Here is a 13960-nt window from a genome sequence, read left to right as displayed (position 1 = left end):
TGTTATCAATAGGCAGATCTGAAGTGGGACAGAACTGCCTATCTCCACTTGTCACAAATATGTCTACTGTGTTACCAGAAATGTTTTTTGATAAATGAATTGGAAACCAGCCTATTTATTCTGTATAATAAAAAGCAAGTGCTGGAGGGTATTTAACATGCAAAGGGTACACGCCACAGATTGCTGTGCTCACTGCATGACAGGCACTGAGGAAACTAGTTGGACTCAGACTCTACGTTCCTCATGGAAGGGAAGAAATGTCATTTAAGGTAATGTGTACAACTGGTCAAATCAGTGCTGACAAATACATTTGCTGACAACTTCAGCCCTTTTTCCAATTACCAGCTGTTTGCAAACAGACTACTGCTGTGTTTGTTATTGTAATTGTAGGACAGACAATTGAAGTGCCTGAGCCAAAAGCCCAAAACTCTCATTGACTTCACTGGACTATGGGAAAGGGCTGTAGATGAACAAACTTTACACAAAGAATTCCTGAAATATTCACTTGGACTCTTTCCCGTTTCTAATTCATGCTGTGTAGCTGGTCATTCACATTATATAGATTTTATTTTTTTTTGCTTCCAGACTATATATATAAAATCTTTTAATTAATAGTTTAATAGCAAATAGGTTTTACATCTGAATGAATAACAATATTCAAATGAGACAAAAAGATTGTGAAGAGTAGTCATCATCCAAATGTTTGTGGCAGTACAAACATCCATGAGTGGCTGATATCAAATGTTGCAGTAAGCCTGAGATGTTCTGAAACCATGGCAGCATTTGCAAGTGTAGTTTCAGTTCATTCAAGAATCTACTGCATGAATCATTAGTCAGAAGCAAGAGTAGTCTCAGAACAAACTGCTCTGCAAGCTGATACACTCAAGGTTGAGATCACCAACTAATCTCTCCTTCCCATGAATAAAGAGGAAACCAAACACTGGGATTAAACATGTAACTGCTTCATTTTTCAGGATCTGGAATTATATTGCTTGCCTCTACAGGGGAAAGTAGTTGTCTTTATAATTCAGCCCTACTTTGTCTGTTATGGTTATGGATAGCAATAACATATCTGTTCCAAAGTACTCTAGGAAAAATTCTTCAGAGGATTTACCATTTAATAGTGAGATTATGATACACTTACCTTTACAGAATAACATCCTCTTTTCCTAATCCAACTGGCTTTTATTAGATTTGTTTGAAGACTCATGGGACATACCAGCTACAGAAGGATATCATAATCTGATCCTTAGCTTCTTCTAAATGTCTTAAGCATTATGGATCCTACTTGCCCCTCTCAGTTGAACATACCAGAAAGTTTCTCCTTAATATTCAGGCATGCTTTTAAATATTCCCTTTCCCTCCTGTTTACAGAGTAATTTTTGTCCATCTTGGCCTTCATTTATTAAATAGTGGATGCTAAGACTAGAGTCTTATAACCAAGTCATCATGGAGAAATCAATTTTCTTGTATAAAACAATATAAACAACAGCGCGTATGTGGCAGAATTACCACCTCCCAAAGCTATACATCTCTTTGTATTCCTGAAATTCCTTCTCCTGAAACATATCCAGTGCAGATCAGATATTCTGATTATTTATATGTAGTCTTACATTGAAATCCCTTTCTGAGAAACAGCCCCTCAAAGGCACTGTAGCCACCCAGAAATTTGTGAGCAACTGGTTGAAGCTCTGAGCAACAACAATACACCTTGTGGCACATCACAAATATGTTTTCCATCTTTTGATTCCATTATTTATTTTCAGGTATTGAATCACAATGTTTACTAGAAGGTGCATACAGACACAACAAAACCAGTCAATTTTTAATGTAATAAATAAGCTCAAGCTACATATGTGATCTTCTACTTATAATAATTCTTGCCTTCTTTACACTGTATCTCGATAGCAGCAATTAATGAATGTGAAGGATATAACATTGGTTTGAGTGTTCAGTGTGATACACAGAACATTTCTATAAACCATCCCAAAAGCTCACAGAAAAGGGAACTGGCAAATAACGTAGGGTATGATGAGCTGAGCCAAGAATGTGATTTTGGACGGTTTCCATTGCGGTTTTCACTTCAGAGTAATTTGTATGATTTGGAAAGCTAGCAATGTAACTCTGTGTAGGGATGGGTTATTTGAGGTAACCTCTATGTTTAAAGGATGGGGTATTTTTACAGCCATGGACCAAAAATGAGGTCACATGCTACAGCTACCTAGAGCAAGGAAGGAAGACAGAGAATCCACTGTTTTTAATTTCTCACATTATCTTATACCATACAGATATGTATTTTGCTGTTCTTAAAATACATAGCTATTAACATGCTAATGGCATGATAAGCAAAACAGCAAAGCCTAATAAAATGTCCCTCTAGTAGAAATATTAACTTTTCACATTCTTTAAGGCTAATTTTCATATTAAATTCCTCAAGAAATCCAGTGAAGTATAAGCAAAGAGTGTAATATTTGAAACTTCTAAAATATATTGGATTTTATTGCATTCTGAGTTCATGTGACAGCCCAGCCTGTCTGTCTAGTGCTAGATTTTCTCAGAGATAAATCTTGAGCTAATTTCTAGAAAATAGCTGGAATTTTTTAAGCTGCAAAATTTAAATGTTATGGTTTGTACGTAAAGATACAGCAATTGTAGGCTTAACACAGTACATAAACACAGGACTACCATAATTTAACATATTTGGATGTGAACAGTATTTTGTCTAGCACAGAGGACGTAAAAGATGAAAAACATTAAATTCCCCGGAGAACCTTGAAATCAGTTTTGCAGTGGGACCTTTTAATGACTTAGATCCAGATCCCCATCTGTAGTGAAGTTTTAATGAAGGAAGTGAAGGTACCTAATTTACATCAATGAAAAATTATAAAATCAAGATAATCCAGACACTAAATTCTCATTTTGCTCCTCACAGCTTGCAAAGAGTAAAACTCTTCCAAGATTTCTACAGGAGACCAATCAGGTCTGGAAATCATCCACACTTACAGGATGATTTAGAGAAGTATTCATTGGGTCAATATCTTGAGACATTATGATATCCTTGGCTAGAAGCCAGGTGAATAAAAATAAAATAACAAAAAGTTAGAAATTGTGTGGCATTATAAAGAAAAATTAAACGGTACTAAATAAATAAAAAACACTGGCACTTAATAAACATGGGATGTTGTTTTTCCCCTCTTCTTTTTTGAAAAAGGTTGAACTGGTATTTTTGATTGTTGCTTATAAAAATCTTCTAACTTACTGACATGATCTAAGTGAGAACTTCAACTGTCTTCTGGTTCATTCCAACTTATAAAAACTCAGAGATGTGGAAAAAGGTCCTTAAACACATAGGCCTTCCACAAAAGAAATCCCTAGCGTGGGTGTTAGGCTGTTTCTCCCACCCTTACCCCTCACAAGCCCACGCATCACAGAAGTCCTGTGTGGAAGAAGCAGTATGTTGGGGGCTGGTGGGACTAATAACACCATAAAGATACGAGTACAGTGTTGTACCCCTAGGATTATCCCAGGCTGCTGTACTGCAGATCCTAGGACTAACTGGGATAGCACAAGAAGAAAATGAGTTCAAGAATGAGTTCAGGACTAGAGGGTGCCTGCACAAACACACACAGCTTGGAGTCATCCCGTCATCTCTCCACATCTAGTAGTGGGATGCCAACCTTGGGCTGTGCCTCTGGTCAAGTATGGGCCTGAATCTTACCATGAGATCCCAAACATGTGATACTGCTGCAGAAACAGTGGCTGTTTTTGCTAAAGCTGGACAATCTGCCTGCATTGCCAAGATGTCCTCTTCAGAGTATTTCTTTATATCATTTCACTCCAAAGCTAAGTTTGTAGGTACTGCTGACCATCAGGCAACTTTCCCTTGTTTCCTTTTATTTTCCACACATTTACTATTCATTAATACTTTTCTCATGTCAAACTTTCTCTACTCATACATACTTTTGGTCATGTTCCACAGGTGCTCAGCTATCTTTCATGCATTGCATGGGATCTCCAAAACTGCCTCTCCTTTTTCTCATTCCCAGTGACAAGAACTAAATGGGTTCTGGCCTGGACAGGGATGTGCAGTTATGGTGACAGAATACTTTTATTATCAGATGCTTACTAATGCATGTTAAAGGTTTTATGAAGAGAAGAAAATCTGATTTTTACATGGGCAAGTTAAAGTCTACTGGGGATAAAAGGGTTTATGTTGTTCCAGAGAATCTTCAATGCAACTGCCATGGCCTTTGCCAGATGAAGAGTAGACTAGGTACTTGATCTGGATTGCTGAACTGACACTTCAAAATTGAGAGTTTCCTCCGGAAGACAAATATAGTTTACTTTTAGACAAAATATTGAAATTGCTTTCTATAGTGAAAGAAAGAGTTTGGCCAACAAAAAAGTCAGTTGACAAATTTTCTGCCAAAGGAGTGTTATCCAAGATAAGTAAAGGCAACACTGAGAGTCACAGAGGCCAAAGTATGTGCTGTGCCAGGCATGGGCAGCTTTCCTTATCCCGCTTGCCATGTGGCAATGCCACACGGCCAGCTGTCAGCACAGGAGACAGATCAAAGTCCTTGTAATCATTTTAGAAGGCTCTTGATATCATCCGAGACATGGGAAATGAGATTTGTGGATAATCTCGGCTCATCTTAGCTGCAAATGCCCACAAGGAAAACGTAGTTGTAACCTGCCACATTTTACAGACACAAAAGTCCCCTTGTCTTTTGCTCTTTTCTGGAATCATGTAGCTCAGGCAAGTGGAAATACAGTGGTGGTTTCTAGTTCACTGGACTTTTTGCAAGTGCAACAGTACAAATATATCCAGTTTTTCCCCCTGACTGATCCCACTGGTGGGCTGCGCAGAGCTGTGCTACTAAACCAGAAGAACCACAATTCTGTTGTGATTAGAAACCTTTGATATGTCAAAACATAGCAACGCTTCTGCACTTTGGCTGTTTGATCTAGATGTTTACACCAGTGGTTATCATAAACCTTTCATTTCCAAAGCTGATGCAGGAGCAACCAGAAAATAAACCAAACTGTCCAGAAACAGGCAGGATCTTGCAACCTGTGAAGCACAGCAGCACAAAAGAGGTGATGCTGCCTTCTCTTCCTTTTTTCCCCCATGGACTCAATAAACAACAAGAACAAAAAAGAGAGCAGACTGTCAAACCTGAATGGAAGAGCCAATTCAGTAGGCAAGCTCTGATCTTCAGTATGTTCACCGAAAGTTCTGCTTTTTTAAGGAAAGTTTCCCTGTTCTTACATAACCTTCGACAGTTTGCTACAGCAGGGTAAGTGAGGGAACAAGATTAACAGATACAAGATATTTTTACTGCTTCACCCAAAGATTCACAGAATTTTCTGGGAATTTTAACACTTTTTCCAAACAATGTGTGATTCTTCATGTTGCTACCAATGCTAGGAAAGAATTCTACATAGCCTCCAAGTGGTTTGTACTGAGCAATCTAACATAATTATTTAACATCCTTCTTCAAACCAATAAATCTGCTAAATTGATTTTTGATAGGAACCAAAATCCTGTTATTAAATATCTATAAAAAGTAACTGCATTATCAAAGTGGAAGTCACTAGGCTGCTATTCCTACCAACTGCTCTGTGTTACCATGAGCTTAGCCATGACAAATGCTTTCTGAGTCAACTTACAGGAAATGTATTTGTGTCAATTAGCACAGATCGTGTGATCGAGGAAAAAGATCAGTGAAGCACAATGCATGTGGTCAATATCTGCTCTGAAATATGACATCTATTTACCTAAATGTAATAATTCATTTTCATCTACTACCTCACTTCCCATTTCCCTCCTTTTACTAAGCACATATTTTTTAAAAGGCTAATGCAAACAAAGCACATAATATAATTTTAAATGAATTTTCATTACAGTGCTGTTCCTCTCTTAGGATTTGATTGCCTCACTACCGTGAAGATCCATTGCTGATATTGTTACCAGCAAGTGCTCCAAACAATCACTGCTTTCGGTTCACAAGAGGCCCAGCAAAGATGAGAGAACCAGAATGACTTCCCTGCACTCTACAGCCCCACCAAAGTAGAAGTTCAAGGTACAATTGCATCACAACAATCAGATGAAGCACCAGCTGTGCAAACACATGGCCCAGCCTGCAATAAAACCCTTTTTCCTTTCTACAACAGCTGTAATAAAGTCAGAGCTCCTTGGATACAGAAAATCACCATAATTTATCTAGTGGTGGAAAACCAGTGAACAGCCCGGTAACACAGAGAATCGTGGGCTATTGGTTAAACTGCAAGTCAGAGTGGAAGCCGCAGGAGCAAATGTCTTGCAACAGTTATAAAGGTCATCATTTCAAAGTATTCTGCCATGTGTTAGGCACCAAAATCATATCTTCAGCCACATCTCCCTAATTTCACCAACGACACTGAAGATCGGAGGCTTTTTGCTCAGCGTGGAAACCTCTTGCAGAGCTTTGCATGCCCCAGGACAGAACAGCTCTGTGTGGTTCTGCTTTCTGCAGGTGAAAACAGCAAAGCTCACGCACAAGTCTGCCAGCAGTGCTCTCCCATCCTGTGTCCGAGAGCAGAGCCTCTGCTTCCATTGACTTTAGGAGGGTGAATAGCATTTATACAGGTATGAAGACAAGACCTCCTTGAAGATAGGTCTTGGGATAGGAGGAACTCTGCCTCGGAGTCAGGACCAATACTGTAAATGATAATAACACGTGAGTCCAGGATTTCTTCAGTTTCCTGCTTTAGAGTGAATTCTCTAAGTATGCTACTTTGTTTTTTACTCTTTCGTTAGTCATAACATTCAAAAGTGTCTTCCTTTGAACACACATTTTGAGATATGGGTCTGGTTTTTGAAGGGAGTATGCTCAGCACTTTGCAGAACCTTAATTGGGAATTTGTATTTCAATGTACAGTTACTCTGCCTGCCTTTTCAGCTGTCTCAAGGTCCTTTCTTTACCCTATTTATCCCCAGCTCTAAAATTTCTGCATGGGCCAAGGAACAGAGAACAGGCTAAGGGAATATTGCTACTACTCAACCATTCCCAGAGAAATGTTGTTACAGAATTATTTACCATTACAGTTAATCAGAAGAATGAGTTCAGACAGGACACTCAGGCTTGTCACAAATCTCCCAACATCATCAAAGAGCAGGGATATGCAGCAAACTGCTTTCTGACCATAATGGAAAACCATTAGATTTTCTTCACCAGCTCATGCAGGACTTGCCAGAGGTATCACTCCATTTTTAATGTTGCAGGAGAATGGAGAAATTGCCTAGGTGGATTTGACAGCCTTGTTTCTTCTAACCAAAACAATCAGGAAATGCACTTAAGAAAACTCTCTTTCTCTTGTCTTGCAAAAATACGTATCCATACACGATTTTTCTGCAGCAAATGAAGTTTTAATGGTTGCCTAGTGCTGTGCACAACTTGCATTTCAGAGATGAACCAAAATGACAGTTCCCACACCAGAACTTCAGTGAACACCATTGTGAATCTCCCTTTGGTTTTTCAAAATAGTTCCACAGTTCCTTCTATGAGAGTTATGCTATTTGTAGCTTTGAATGCAGAGGCATGGGTGATGAAATTTCACCCTCTGTAACAGCCTGAATACCAGTAAAGAATTTGACATATAGAATACGACCAGCTGACCAAGTGCACAACATCCTTGCATGCTTTGACTTTACACTGAGATATCGGGAGTCATGAGAACAGGCTGGATAGAAATCTTCTGATGGATTGAAAACTGATCTTAAAAAACAATACAAACCAGGTTCTGAATCTAGGGGACAATTACACACTTAAGTTCAGAAAACAGGTAGGGACTCTCTGACTTCTACTTCTATATATGCTAAAAATCTATTGACACTTTTGGAAAAAAACCTTAGCAAACATATATATATATCTCAAACTCCTGTATATACACCTACAGGTCTGTTAGTCACTGACCATGTCCTTTCTAGCCTGATATACAACTTTCAAGTCTCCTCTGGAATAAGTGTCATGGAACAAGCTGTTAGCTGGGAATTTATTCGAAACACTCAGAGACTTCCCAGTTATCTCAAAAGAGCTTAGATGTGCTGCTCCTTTTGCATGGACCAGGACTCAAAAAACCCAACAAAATTCAGGGTATCCAGTCCCTACTTCACCCTCCTGTTTAAAGAGCCACTCAGAATGCTTTTTCCTCATTTCCAGAGGCCTTTTCCACACTTCTTTTCCCAGGTGGTTTCTCCACTAGCCTTCTTTGGCATCACAGCTATACCCAAGTCTCCTCCACAGTGTATTGGCAAAGTAAAATTCATAGTGACTTTTACAACACTCACCTATTTCCTAAAGAGTTGGGTACAACTTTGAGGTCTCACTAGTCAGCTTAGAACTATATATTTGAGAAACTGTGTCAAGGGCCACTGTGCACGTTGGTCACCACAGATGGAAGAAGTAACAAAAAAGGGGCATCACAGTTGATGGAAATATCTTGTTCTGTGTGCACAGACCTAACATGCAAAGCAAAACTCCACCCAGGGCTCCTAATGCAGATGAATTGTATGCAGGTGCATCCATAAGGCCTGCAAACTGCAGAGCATAAGTTACTACTGCCTTGGGGGCATAGTAGCTTATGCAGAGCTCCTGGTGGAAATCAAGGTAGCAGCAGTTAATTGCTATGTGTATTTTATAGGAAGCCAGGATAATTTTTCTCTGGGTAACATATGGTGCACTTTGCTATGACACGGTACTCAGGCTGCCACAGATCTCACTCCAGTCTCAGGCAGGTGTGTTGGGAAAACGGGGACAGTGGTAGATAAGAGTTTGTATTTGACATGAGTGTATCATTTGTTGTTTTGAGGCATGCCTGTTCCCCAGAGATGATCTACAAACCTTCCAAGGGTCATCATCTCCAGTTGTCTGCAGTAACCACATCTCAGGATTCTCCTCATAAAACCAGAAATTCACTTCTTATGGACAATCACATTTTCTGCCCCCACAAAAGTGCTCAAGAATGCATAGAAATATTTTTTTCTCATTTGCAGCCTAAATATATTTATGATCAATCCATATACTTGTCCCTGTGCCAGTGCTGCCCCTTAGACTAAGTAGCACCTTGTTGTCTCTGGCTCTATGGTAAGCTGCAGGGGTGATAGGTGTTGTTGGGGGTTTTTGGTGATTTCTTCTTCAAAATCTATAGACAGCTTAGAACTCTATTTTGCTTAGTGCACATTAACGTTCTCAGAAAAAAAACAAAGGAAATTCGATGGAAAAAAAATCTTATAGGCTTTAAGTCTTATTTTTCAGGTGCACCTGTTCAGATGTATTGCTCCAGAAATGAAGTAGGGAAAGAATGAGAAATAGAAAAGTCATTTGCAGAATTCTAATTCACCTATGAGGATGATCCTATTAATCAGCTTTCATATTGTTTCCAGTGACCTTTTTCTTCCTGTCACACTATTAATACCCTACTGCTGGTTTTAAATCTTCCTTCCTACATCGCTGAATAAGAAGAAAGTAAGTTAGTTTAGAACAGGCCATGACCCAAAGTACATGAGAGACAAGTGCTGAGTAATGTCAATTAATTTTCTCTGAATCATGTTAACATCGCTCTCCAGACCCCATTACTTCAACTTGCAGTGACATAGGCAGTGACTGCAAACAATCTGATAAAAATACTGGAGTGTAAATTCAGGGCTTCTGCAAAAGCAATCATTTTAAGCCAGAACAACACATACTTCCCCTTCCATTAGTGAGAATATGAACTTGAGTAAGTTCTGAAAACTAAAAAAAAAAATCTTGCTAAGAAGGAGTCTATACACCTTAAAATATTTTAAATTAACCATGTCTCTCTACGGTTTTGCATCTGCTGGTCTCATTTGCATGACCTATACATAGATGTGGCTCCACAAAGAGCATTTCTGAAACAGATGAACTTGCGACAGAAAAAAATGCTGCGTTTAAAAGCACATTTAAAAATGCTTCTGAATAAATAAAATATTTGGAATTGTATTAGTCATCTTGGTTTTGTGTTCAGAAGGAAGAGACAAGGTTTTATTTCAGCTGAGCTTTACAATATGTTTAACTATGGAGAGAGAGGGTTTTTTCAAGTATCAGGTGCTGAAATACCCCTGAACAGGACCAGTAATTCATTTTTCTTGGAATATTTGTAACAGAATAACTTAGGGATTCTATGCAGGACTTCTTTCATGTCCTGCTGGAGTACACTTATGACTTTTACATCACAAGTTTTCAGCATACAAACGGATTTTTCTTTGTGACCAAAACATGTCTTCTAAAAGTGACGAACTCTTCAGTTTGGCTCAACAGAGGTATTACAAATCCAAGTGCTTAAGGTGGTGACTGGATTTGGATTGACTATTTCCAGCATCTGAAGTCCCTTGGAGGTACAATAACTCAGTAAATCTAGTAAAAAAGAGTTTACCCCTAATAATCCTGACTTCTGTTACTTTAATGATTTGGTTGATTTTGTCTTGGCCTTCTTCCCTAGTTTTGTAGCTAGATGTCACAGCAGTTTAGTAAGGAAATACAACAACTAAGAATAAAACAGAAAGAAAAATTAAGAACCTTGGCTTAGAGACCACGTGGACCTCTATTACATGGGGTCCACTTTCATACAGAAAAGCTTGGTAGACTAGAAGGTATTATTGTTCTCAAGATTATATCATATGTTTTAACTGGGCATCACTGACACAATAAAGGACCAATGACTGTGAGGAAAAGAGCCAGCACTAGATCTTCAGATTCCAAATAAACTTGAAAAAAACCCAGAGTTTCAACAATGCAATGAGATTAAGTTGCCATTCCCATTATTTCCTAATGGTCACATTTCTAACAACAGAACAAGAAGCCCAAGCCTGATGAATTTTTTTCCCTGCTTCTCTTGGCAAATGCACTTCAGGCAGCCTCAGCTAATTAGGCTTAGTGAGCATGATACACTGCATATCAATAATTTCTGTTTCTGGGCTCCCTGAACCATGGGGAGATTGCTGTAGCTGAATGGATATTTGAGGGGGTGAGTCAACTAAACCTGCTGCAAAAGCGTTTAATTTGGCCAGGCTGAAGCAGTTCTGGGCAAGCAAAATGAAAAACATCTTCAGAATATTAGAGGTGTTAAAACCTCTTTTATTATCTCTATTACTAAGAGATCTTGATGATTATCAAACATCTTCCTCATAATCCCATCGATGTCATGTGAATCCCAAACATGTGAATCCCAAACTGATATGTACCACACATTATCATTTTCAAACTTCAAGGCTGCTGTTTTTAAACATCTGCATCTCTGTTTAGTCACTAAAGTAAAAGATGAGTTAAGTACCAATTCATCTGGAGATACCATTGGATTTACTGTGAACTGACATTGCTTCTTCCCTCTGAAAATCAGATGACTTGGTTAGACTCAGACCTTGCAAATTAGCTGTGCGGATTTCAAAACGTTGCACAGCAGCCTTCTCATCAGGTTCACTCTTATTCCCACTGAGTTTTATGATATATGGCTCAGAATCAATTAACTCTATGATCCTGAACAACTGATCATATACCAGATCTTTTTAATCCTGTTATTTGATACAGAAACCTCTTCCACAAACAAAGAACACTATCACACACAGCAGAGCATGGCTATGCATCTCTTGTTGCTCCTTAGTAGTATTTAGCTTGTTAAACCTCAAAAGGCTTCATCCAGTTCAGAAACAACTACAAACCAATTATACAGACATAGAAGAATATTTAAGTGGAAAAGTGTCTTACATTGCAACTGTTTTTCATAAAGCTACCACTTTGCATTGGATGCAAAAAACGTGTTCATGTGTTTGTATATTTTAATGAACAGATATATATATATAATGCTATATATTTATATGTGAACACAAATATATATATGAACCATAAGATAATACCACCAGAATTAACATAATTCTCACTACACATTATGCCTATAAAAGTGCAGGGAAGCCCTTCTGATAGCAGCCATGGTACGATATTTTGCATGTAACGCCTTTGCAAAACCAAAGTGCTGATGTACCAGTGGTAACAATTAAATAGCAGTGAGATTCCAAATAAATTACAGGTATTTTGAAATATAATGAAATACAAGCAGAATTTTCAAGTAAAAAAAGCCACCTTGTCTAAAAGAGATACATAAAAATATGTGCTAAAAAGGCCTTTTGATAAAGAAAAGCCCATATAGACCAGAAACTACTGTTTCTTTAATTCTCTGTCTTCAGTTGCCTGTGTGTTCCTCTTGAGCTGCTGTACCTGGCTTATACCATCTACACCTCAAGAACACAGGGAGGCAGCCCCACTTCCGACCCAGGGAGGGTCAAATCATTTTGAAGCTATTCTTTTTGATCAGTTATTGATCAGCACCAAGGACTTGGGTTCATCTGTATAACTGGTAACACACAAACATTAGCACAGAAGTATTTTCAGCTAAATTGCAGAGTACTCAGCCAGTGCCTGTTTTTACAGGGACTTCATATTCCTTTCTTAAGTCTTCCAGCTGGGAAAAGGTAGCAAAAGTAAACCCTTTAACTGATAGAAAAATATTTTTTCTGGAGACTGTGTTATGTAGAGCGATGTGTTTGCAAGCGTGTGCTTCTGTACATGTTTGCATGCCTTGGGTCTGTGGTAAAGAAGGAAGCATTTGGCATCACCCAAACAAATATTTTCCATACACTTCCAGAAAACAAAACAACTCAGTTTCAGCGTGCACATTCCTAGGGGTGGCAGGTACAATACGACAGACATGGGGCTAAAGCTCGATAACAAATCCTGGCTCAAGCACCGAGGCTGTGTGAGCTGAGCGCTGCAATCTGGTTCAGCTACACACGTTATCACCCAGGTGCAACCAGCACCCTGTTGATGCTGCCACTTATTGAGACTTACACATTGAGACATATTTACGCCTCGGTATGAATTTTCTGTTGTCCATTAATCTGCCCATTCACTCTCCACACCACATCCCTGTTTCTGTGACTTGGGCAGAGGTGCTCACATGGCTCAGGCCAGCAGACAGGTTATAACACCCTGAGCTCTTTGGTGCAGTTTGTCACATCCACATGGGGCACAATCTTCTGACTGGTGACAACGGAAAAGCTCCTGTTGATTAAAACAAACCTGGATCCAAACTTCCACCTTCAAGGAAGAATCTCTGTAGCCACCATAAGGTTGAGGCTTTCTCACCAGGCTTCAACACCTGCTTCTGACATAAATGGTAACTCAACACATTTTTAGAAGAAAAGATTTCTTAATACAGTCCTCCAACATTTCCTGTTTGTTATACAGTGATTGTATGCATGTCACGTATCATGAATGTGAAAATCCTTTGGTGAGGGCTACCAGATACATATGAAATCCTAAAAAAATTCAAATTAGATAACTAAACCCTAATTACTAAGAAGCAAAATACTAAAGATGAATGTGACAAAAGCCAGGTTCAGCACACTGAAGGCAGTTATTGTGCCTCCTGCTCAGCCCATCCTGCTTCCAGTAGGAATTGCAACCATTCCCAACCATGCAGGAAATAAGAACACCGGCATTCTGGTCCAGGAGCAAACCCGGAGCATGACAATGTTCTAGTCATCAGATTTTGTTCATTTTAATCAGCCCTACAGTCCTATCAGAGCTTTTTGTTTGCATTTAATCACTTCCTTTTATTGTTACTTTCATAATAAGGAAAAGTTTGGATTGCTGAAACAGCCTACAGCAGTTGCTCTGGGCTTAGCACATCAATGTAAACAACTTTTTATTCTTGTTTATAAAGCAAATTTTACTCCAAGTAACACACAGCTACTCCAGGTTTTGCTTGTCAGGATGTCACAGTCAGGTTTCTGGTTGTCATCAACATCTACCACGGAGAAGACTTAAAATTTATTAAACATGTATCAATATTAGTCCCTGAATATATGCAACATTAAATAGCATATTGAAGACTGGAGGTTTTG

This window comes from Neopelma chrysocephalum, unplaced genomic scaffold, assembly GCF_003984885.1.
Source record: "Neopelma chrysocephalum unplaced genomic scaffold, ASM398488v2 Primary Assembly neopelma1_70, whole genome shotgun sequence".
NCBI classification, from domain to species: Eukaryota; Metazoa; Chordata; class Aves; order Passeriformes; family Pipridae; genus Neopelma; species Neopelma chrysocephalum.
Note: the sequence above shows the minus strand (reverse complement) of the source record.